At 35.4% G+C, this 8,926-nt stretch overlaps 1 long non-coding RNA gene across 1 annotated transcript; it reads right to left on the bottom strand.

Moving 5' to 3' along the window:
• Positions 1 to 463: 463 nt before the first annotated feature.
• LOC143415081 (uncharacterized) lies at positions 464 to 3,596 on the bottom strand. The gene is made up of 4 exons (XR_013095691.1): positions 3,307 to 3,596; positions 3,024 to 3,140; positions 2,804 to 2,907; positions 464 to 2,699 (listed from the first exon to the last, which is right to left on the bottom strand). It is a non-coding gene; the product is annotated as an uncharacterized LOC143415081 (long non-coding RNA).
• Between the last annotated feature and the right edge of the window lie 5,330 nt (positions 3,597 to 8,926).

The following is an 8,926-nucleotide window of genomic DNA, read 5'->3' as shown; positions in this document are numbered from 1 at the left end:
TGGTGGCTCTATGTCAATGTATGTGGAAGTAGTAAGAGTTTAAAAATGAGTAAGTTGAATGAGGATTTGAAGGGTCTCCCCATTGAAATACATTATAAATTTTTGTTGAATAAAGTTGAATAAAATTAAAAATATAAATGTTAAAAATGAGAAAAATAGAAGCAGTCATGTCCAAAATAATAGGAATCTAACGATGTTTGAATGGTTTTTCTAAGTTGAACGGTTTTGAAGGAGTAGGCTTTCAAAAAACGTACGGAAAAATAAAATATAACTAGAAAGTGCATTTTCTGAAGAAACTGCAGTGTGAATGCTTGAATCTGAATGTATGCACTGAAATGAATTAATTGCTGAATATTAAGCTAAAAATGTTGAATTAGCTGGAAAATAAAGAATTTTTAACCTGAAAACAAAAGTGCTGAACTTTTGAAAGCTGATGTTCACACAGAAGAAGTTGGAAAATAACTGAAAATGTTTAAAATTTTAATTAGAAAAAGATGAGTAATGACAAAAAGAAAATGTAGTCAGCAAACCTCTGAATGAATAACAAAAGTTCATATTCTTCTAATCACTTAAAGAGTGGAATTATGTTTTATAAATCTCTAATTCATAAAAAAAATAATAAAAATAAATGTAAAAACAAATTTGTTAAATTGAACTGAAAAGATGAACAAACATTCTGGAGAAAATACAAACTTTCATATACAGCATAATGTTTTTCAGACATATACACATATGTATATCATGTTTAATAGTACCGGTATTATATACATCAATTTGTTTTGTATGTCATAGAAAATAACATAAAAATCTTAAGTCATATTTTACAGCTTCTTTCTGAAAAGGACTAGTAGAAAAAATAAAAATAACTAAATTAAATAAGTAAATAAAAATAATAAGCAACATATGAAATACATGAAAATTCCACTTTTAAAACCACAATCCTGAACCTTTAAACTGTGTTGGTTTCTTAGAACATGGCTGAACAACTGTTTCTATTGGTCTACTTAATCTACTGATCTGTCTACACATCTCTTTATTACTCATTCTTTTTTTATGTTTTAATGTAAACAGAGTCCACACAGTGGTAAAAGAGAACTGTATAGAGACTTTTGAGTAAACTCAAATGAAAGCGTAAGGTGGTGACACAGTTTAACACATGCAAATAATCAAATAAAAACATTAGTCCTTTTTGTGAACATGGATAAATAAGTATCAATAGTTTACAGCATTGTTCAGCCATGCCGCTAAATGCTTTTTTACACAGTGTTTTAACCTGGGCTCAGACACAAAGGCTACGTTCACACTGCAGGCGAAAGTGCATCAAATCCGATTTTTTTGACCCTATGCGACCCATATCTGATCATGCTATGACAGTGTGAACGGCGCAAATCCGATATTTTCAAATCCGATCTGGGTCACTTTCGTATGTGGTACTGAATCCGATACATATCCGATGTTTTAGAAAGCGACTGCTGTTTGAACGGTCAAGTTGCATTAAATCCGTCTTTTACGTCACCGACACAAGACTGAAGCCAATTATCAGCGCCGGAGAAGCACCCGATACGACATCGCGAACGCTTCCTGGCCATCCAGCGTAGATGTCAGTGAAACTGTTGGGAAGACAACGTAAACATTTTATTTGTACTGTTTAATCCTTTGAAGCACCGCTCCTCTCTTAAACAGCAATAAGGATCATTATTAGGTTATTTACATTATTATGTAAATAACAAAACAACTTAAAGCAAAAATTGGGAAACGTGAAGTCCGAAGTCTTTATATTAAGGGCCATCAGTCAAACAACACTGTTGCTCTGGGTCTAAACAGAGCGCGTTGTGTGTGACGTCTTCTTTTGCGCATGCGGGCCGCTTTGAGCGTTCACACTAGAGCACGTTTGCTGTCGCATTTTATTTGTAGTGTGAACGAGCAGTAAAAAAAATCGGATTTGATCAAAAAATCGGAATTGAGCATTAAGACCTGCAGTGTGAACGTAGCCAAAGTCCCAAATTTAGTTAGTCCCTGACTTTGAGTTGTGCTTATGACTAATTATTATACACAAGTCTTTATCTATCTGAACTCTAAGGACACAAATATGAAAAAACCTATACTTACCAGCTGATACCCCACACTACACACTAGGTGTGCCATGTGACCTGAAACTTTGGTACAAACTCATCATAATCATTCTGTTAACACTGTTTTTTAACACTGTTTGTGTTGCTGTTCAGCAGTTTAAAATGTTTTAGATTGGATTACATGGAATGAATTTGAATTTTCTTGGGGGGTTTTGTGTGTGTTTTGTTCTTAGCAGATTTTTTCTTCCATACTGTTGAATTCCAGTTACCACATTTCTGGTCATATGACATCCCGAGTGCCCACTTAAAAAAATCCCTACAGTTAATTCAACATTAAAACAAAATAAAAATATGTTAAATAAATAAAGGTTTGCTCTGTGATGAAATACTAAATAAGCATACATTGTACAGAGCACTAACAATGAAAACAATCCTTTAGCCTGTTGATCAGAGAGAGGCAGTCATTGTATCCATTTAAAACCTGTAATCACAGAGCACAATGTTACTGTGAAACTATGACGTCCCATATGATCCTCATCATGTCCAGTGACTTCAGAGTGGATCCTCCCTGTCATCCGGCCAGAGTTTGATGTGTGGCAAGCAGCACAGAAGCAGGATAGCTGAGAACTTTAAAAGAAGAGCAGAAAACAGCAACATATGTAGTTGTAAATGTAAATATCAGTGATACTTGTCTTGTCAAAGGGAATAAAATAATGAAAATGTTAACTTACACACTCATTTAGGGAGGATCTTGACACTGCACAGAGGAGGCACAGTCAGTCTGACAATGATGGTGATCTCCAGGGATGTTTTCCTGCAGCAACATTCCTGCCAACTGGCCATATGATCCAGAGTAGTTGGTTTGTAGTGAACAGAAAGGTGTATATGTTAGGTAGTGTGCACTCAGAGCTGGTCCTAAGAAACAAACACATCCTGTAATAAACTGAATACCTGTAGTAGTGCTGCTGCAAATATAAAGCCCTTCTATCATGAGTGGTTTCAAAGAAGGTGTTTTGGAGGCTCAGTCACAGAAACTGTGCAGTCTGTTCAGTCCTGAGTGTCTCAGCTCTGAAGGGGATGGATCACAGAGGGAAACACCTGAGTACAGACATTACAATACACTCTAACACTCCTAAGGTCAAGTGAAAACACAATTTAAACAGTTTACAAAGAATGAACACATGTTTTCATGGAAATTATGTCATTAACCCTTTTTGTTGTGAGTAAATCTCACCGACTGCTTGTGGGACAAGCTAGAAGGAGGACTTATCACAGAATGTCTCCTGTGCTCCAGATGTGAAGTCTCACGCTCTGATCGTACAGTGATGAAGATGGTGATGATGAAGCCTCTCTGTTCTGTGGCATTACAGTTTCTGGCTGCTATGTGCCTCACACTGTTGGATCTTACATGTGAAGATTGGAGAAGACACAGGAGGACTGTGTCGCTTGGCGTTTTTCAGCAGCAAGCCAAGAGTGAAAAACAGGTAGAGAGAAAATTTAGCAGAGAGAACAGACAGAGCAGGAGAGACACAGCTTTAAATCAAACCGCAAAAGGATTGTTGGTTTGGCAAAATTTCTCACAAACCACAGAGTGAAATACAGATGGAAAGAAGGCAGAGACAATAGGTGGAGCAGGACAGAGGATAGAGGGGTTGGGGGGTTGGGATGTGAGAGAGAAGACTGGAGATCTGGTCCTTGTTCTTCTTCTTCTACACACTCTGAACAAAAAACAAGAAAAAAAAATAATTTTATTAAAATTATATCACATGGTAATTGTATGAACTAAATGTGACTACTGCAAAAGGACAAAACAAATATTCAAGCTAAACTGTTGTCGGCTGCCATGTGCAAAAAGTTGCATAATTGGGCACTTTTTAAAAGAATAAATATTTAATTAAATTCAGCAATAATATTTTTAAATACAAATATGATTGAGTGAATCATTAATTAATCACATGTAGTGTGACTACAAAAATGTACGAAAAAAATATTTTAGCCCAATTGTTAAGCTGCATTTATGTGTATTTATTATAAAATTGTGTTTAAAAGGTCTAGCACAAAGTTTGAACCCATCACTTTACAGCTTATATTAGTCATATTATTTTTTTATTTTGGTCTACTTCTCTTACAGTATGTGCACACCTACCAGGCAAAGCACAGTGTCAGTCAGGTTCCTGAAAGAAACGAGAAATAATACGTTAGTTGTCTGTACAGTGTTATCAGACTAACAGAAATACAAAGCCCACACGACATGATACACTGAACTTCTAGTCAGCAGGGTAATTATAGCACACCAACTGATACAGCAGTCATTTTACAATTCAAACTAGTTAACTGAAGTATTGCCACTTATGTAAGGCTACTGTTAGACTGTTACTAGCCTTAGCATTGCTGCTAGCGCTAGCATTCCGGCTAGCATTAGCACTTCAGTTAGTGTTAGCAATGCAGCTAGCGTTAGCATTGCAGCTAGCGTTAGCATTGCAGCTAGCGTTAGCATTGCAGCTAGTGTTAGCAATGCTGCTAGCGCTAGCGCTAGCACTCTTACTGTTAAAACTGAGCCACAATGGCAATAATAAAGCTAATTTCTTACTTTTGTCTCACTGACCGGCAAGAAATATCACAGGAATATTATTTTTGTCAGTTAACAACTGCTAAGGCTAGTGTTAGCACTATAGCTAGCGTTAGCATTGTTGCTAGCATTAGCATTGAAGCTAGCGTTAGCACTGCTGCTAACAGCAAAACGTAATAAACGTATATAAATGATAGCGAAGGTTATTCTTTTTTCTTTCTTTCTTCTTTGAATTGTTTTTAACTCTGTTGGACTTGATATGTGAGTTTAAATGTCAAACATGTATTTTTTCCATCATAAAAATAAAACATTGCAGTACTGAGTGTACTGTACTTACCACAGCAGAGAGCAAAGCGGAATGACGACAGTTGGTCCAGTGATAGGTTAAAAACAGATGAGGCGTTCAGGTGGTGCTTGGAAATTTGACCATCAGTTTGAACAGCAATAATGAGCATATACATGTCTGTGTGTTGGTCTCTGTGTGTGACAGACATAGAGAGATAGAGGGAAAAAATACACTATACTAGTGTACAAATTGGTCCTTTTTGCCCAAGTATAAGCGAATGAGTGACATACAGAAAAACAGGGCAACTGGCATTAAATGAGCAAATAAAAAGTATTAAATCTTGAACTGTTTTGTGGGTTTTATTTTAAGACTACTTTGAGTGTATTCGTGGGGAGATAAACTATACAGACTATAAACAGAGACATTAAATGAGACTAGGTTAGTTAAACGTTAGTTAAAAGGTGGGGAAATTAACTACAGACCGATAGATGCTGAGAGCTTTAATTATCCAGTCAGAAAGGATGATTTTGAAGTCATCAACTGACTCCAACTGCCCAGATCTGAAAAACCTTTGTGCCAATCACAATGCTCTACTTAGTTGGCATATACTAACTAGTGACAAACTATTAATCTGTGGCAAAACCCTGTCAAATCTGTCTTATTGTACTTTTGAAAAAGTTAATCTTACTACAATCTAACATTTTTAGGTTTAACCTTGGCAGAGTGAGAGAGAGCTCGTTAAGCAGGCAGGTGTGAGCCTGGTTGCTATAGGGACAATGGCTCCATACACACGACACAGACATGCACCTCACTTTTGCTGCTTAAAATGAACAGAAAAGTCAGGCCGAAACAAATCGTTCCCATATGAAAAGTACAAGTCGTATTGATGAAATTCTTTCACCGTGAGCGACAGCAGCTTCTAGTCTACTGAATTCTCAGTTTTCATGCCTGTGGAGTTTATTATATGGACGTGGTGACAGTGTAAAGACACCATGCTCTTCTGATTTTCAAACGAACCTTCTGAGCCATTTTAACATTAGAGTCTATGGAAGAGTTGGAGGGAGGAGGCTGTGCATTGGTGACATTTATGAAAGAACCATAACACCTAGGACAATAGTAAACACATTGGATGAAAGAGGACAGCCATGGCTACGTTTTGAGGGTAAAATCATACCTGTAGAGCAAACGCTGCGGACACAGCAGTAGTTTTAAAAAAGATTTTAAGATTAATTTTTTTGCTCCTCTCACTCTAGCAGTTGAGCTGCCTCACTCTAGCCCCAACATTCCGTCCCATACACACCCATTATAAACTCTGAAACGGGTGAAAAAACATCATGAAACTTAAACTGGAACTGAAGAAAAAGTATAATAGATATTGAAAAGATAAATACAAGTTGAATAGTTGAATGTCTTGTCTTCGTTTTAAAGTTTGAATGGTGGCTCTATGTCAATGTATGTGGAAGTAGTAAGAGTTTAAAAATGAGTAAGTTGAATGAGAATTTGAAGGGTCTCCCCATTGAAATACATGGGAAATTTTTGTTGAATAAAGTTGAATAAAATTAAAAATATAAATGTTAAAAATGAGAAAAATAGAAGCAGTCATGTCCAAAATAATAGGAATCTAACGATGTTTGAATGGTTTTTCTAAGTTGAACGGTTTTGAAGGAGTAGGCTTTCAAAAAACGTACGGAATAAGAAAATATAATAATAAAGATTAGAAGAACAATACTGTGAATGCTTTTCAAGCATTCACACTAACTAGAAAGTGCATTTTCTGAAGAAACTGCAGTGTGAATGCTTGAATCTGAATGTATGCACTGAAATGAATTAATTGCTGAATTTTGAGTTAAAAATATTGAATGAGATTAAAAAAAAACAAAAAAAAAAAAACGAATTTAACCTGAAAACAAAGGTGCTGAACTGCTAAAAGCTGAAGGTTACACAGAAGAAGGAGTTGGAAAAAAACTGAAAATGTTTTAAATGTAAATTAGAAAACCCTAAGAAATGAGAAAAGAACATTTAGAGTCAGAAAACATCTGAATGAATATTAAAAGGTCATATTCTTTGAATCACTGAATGACTCAAATGTGATCCCTCCACTTTGATCCACACAGTTTAAAAAGTTTAAATGCCTGAGCTTTGAAAGATACGTGGTTGGAAAGAGAACAATAATGGCGACAATTTGAGGGTAAAATGATGGCTGTAACACTGTGGACACAGCAGCAGTTGAAAGAGAAGTGCTTAAGATGAATCTTGGTACAGTGGCATGCAGAGCTCATTAAGCAGGCAGGTGTGAGCCTGGTTGCTATAGTGACCGCACCCAATGGCTCCATACACACGTACACAGACATGCGCCTCACTTTTGCTGCTTAAAATGAACAGAAAAGTCAGGCCGAAACAAATCGTTCCCAAATGAAAAGTAAAAGTCGTATTGACGAAATTCTTTCACCGTGAGCGACAGCAATGTCTAGTCTACCTAATTCTCAGTTTTCATGCCTGTGGAGCTTATTATATGGACGTGGTGACAGTGGAAAGACACCATGCTCTTCTGATTTTCAAACGAACCTTCTGAGCCATTTTAACATTAGAGTCTATGGAAGAGTTGGAGGGAGGAGGCTGTGCATTGGTGACATTTATGAAAGAACCATAACACCTAGGACAATAGTAAACACATTGGATGAAAGAGGACAGCGATGGCTACGTTTTGAGGGTAAAATCATACCTGTAGAGCAAACGCTGCAGACACAGCAGCAGTTTTAAAAAAGATTTTAAGATTAATTTTTTTGCTCCTCTCACTCTAGCAGTTGAGCTGCCTCACTCTAGCCCCAACATTCCGTCCCATACACACCCATTATAAACTCTGAAACGGGTGAAAAAACATCATGAAACTTAAACTGGAACTGAAGAAAAAGTATAATAGATATTGAAAAGATAAATACAAGTTGAATAGTTGAATGTCTTGTCTTCGTTTTAAAGTTTGAATGGTGGCTCTATGTCAATGTATGTGGAAGTAGTAAGAGTTTAAAGAGGAGTAAGTTGAATGAGGATTTGAAGGGTCTCTCCATTGAAATACATTATAAATTTTTGTTAAATAAAGTTGAATAAAATTAAAAATATAAATGTTAAAAATGAGAAAAGTAGAAGCATTCATGTCCAAAAGAATAGGAATCTAACGGTGTTTGAATGGTTTTTCTAAGTTGAACGGTTTTGAAGGAGTGAGATGCCAAAAAACGTACGGAATATATAATAATAATAACTAGAAAAATTTGCATTTCCTGCGAAAATGCAGTGTGGATGCTTAAAGCTGAAGCTGTATGCAAAAAGTAGCTGAAAAAGCTGAAAAGTTGCAGAAATTGTAAAAACTTTGCAGAAGCAAAAGAAGTTTGCTAAAATGGAATAACTTAGCAGAACTGCAATATCTTAGAGGAAACATAATACTTGGCAGAAATACAATAGCATAGCAGAATTTAGCAGAAATATTGTAACTTACCAGAAACATGATAACTTCTCAAAAATACAAGAATTTAGGAGAAATAGTATAAGATAACAGAAAGAATATATTTAGCCAAAAATACTTAAACATTACAGAAACACTATGATTTAGAAAAATAGTACAACAGAGCAGAAATATTGTGATTTACCAGAGACACTGTGATGAACTATGAATATTGTAATTTTAAATTAAGACTATGTTTTAGCACAAATATTATAATTTGGCAGAAATACTATAATTTAGCAGAAATACTATATTAAGCACAAATCCTATAAAAAGCAGAAATGGTATGATTAAGCATAAATACTACATTTAGTAGAAATACTTTGTTTTAGCACAAATCCCATAAAAAGCAGAAATACTGTACTATGATTTAGTAGAAAGACTATAATTAATCAGAAATACTAAGTTTAGCAGAAATACTATATTAAGCACAAATCCTATGAAAAGCAGAAATAGTATGATTAAACATAAATACTACATTTAGCAGAAATACTATATTAAGC

The sequence above is a fragment of the Maylandia zebra genome, linkage group LG23, assembly GCF_041146795.1.
Source record: "Maylandia zebra isolate NMK-2024a linkage group LG23, Mzebra_GT3a, whole genome shotgun sequence".
In the NCBI taxonomy this organism is placed as follows: Eukaryota; Metazoa; Chordata; class Actinopteri; order Cichliformes; family Cichlidae; genus Maylandia; species Maylandia zebra.
Note: the sequence above shows the minus strand (reverse complement) of the source record. Positions and strands in the feature narration are given on the sequence as shown.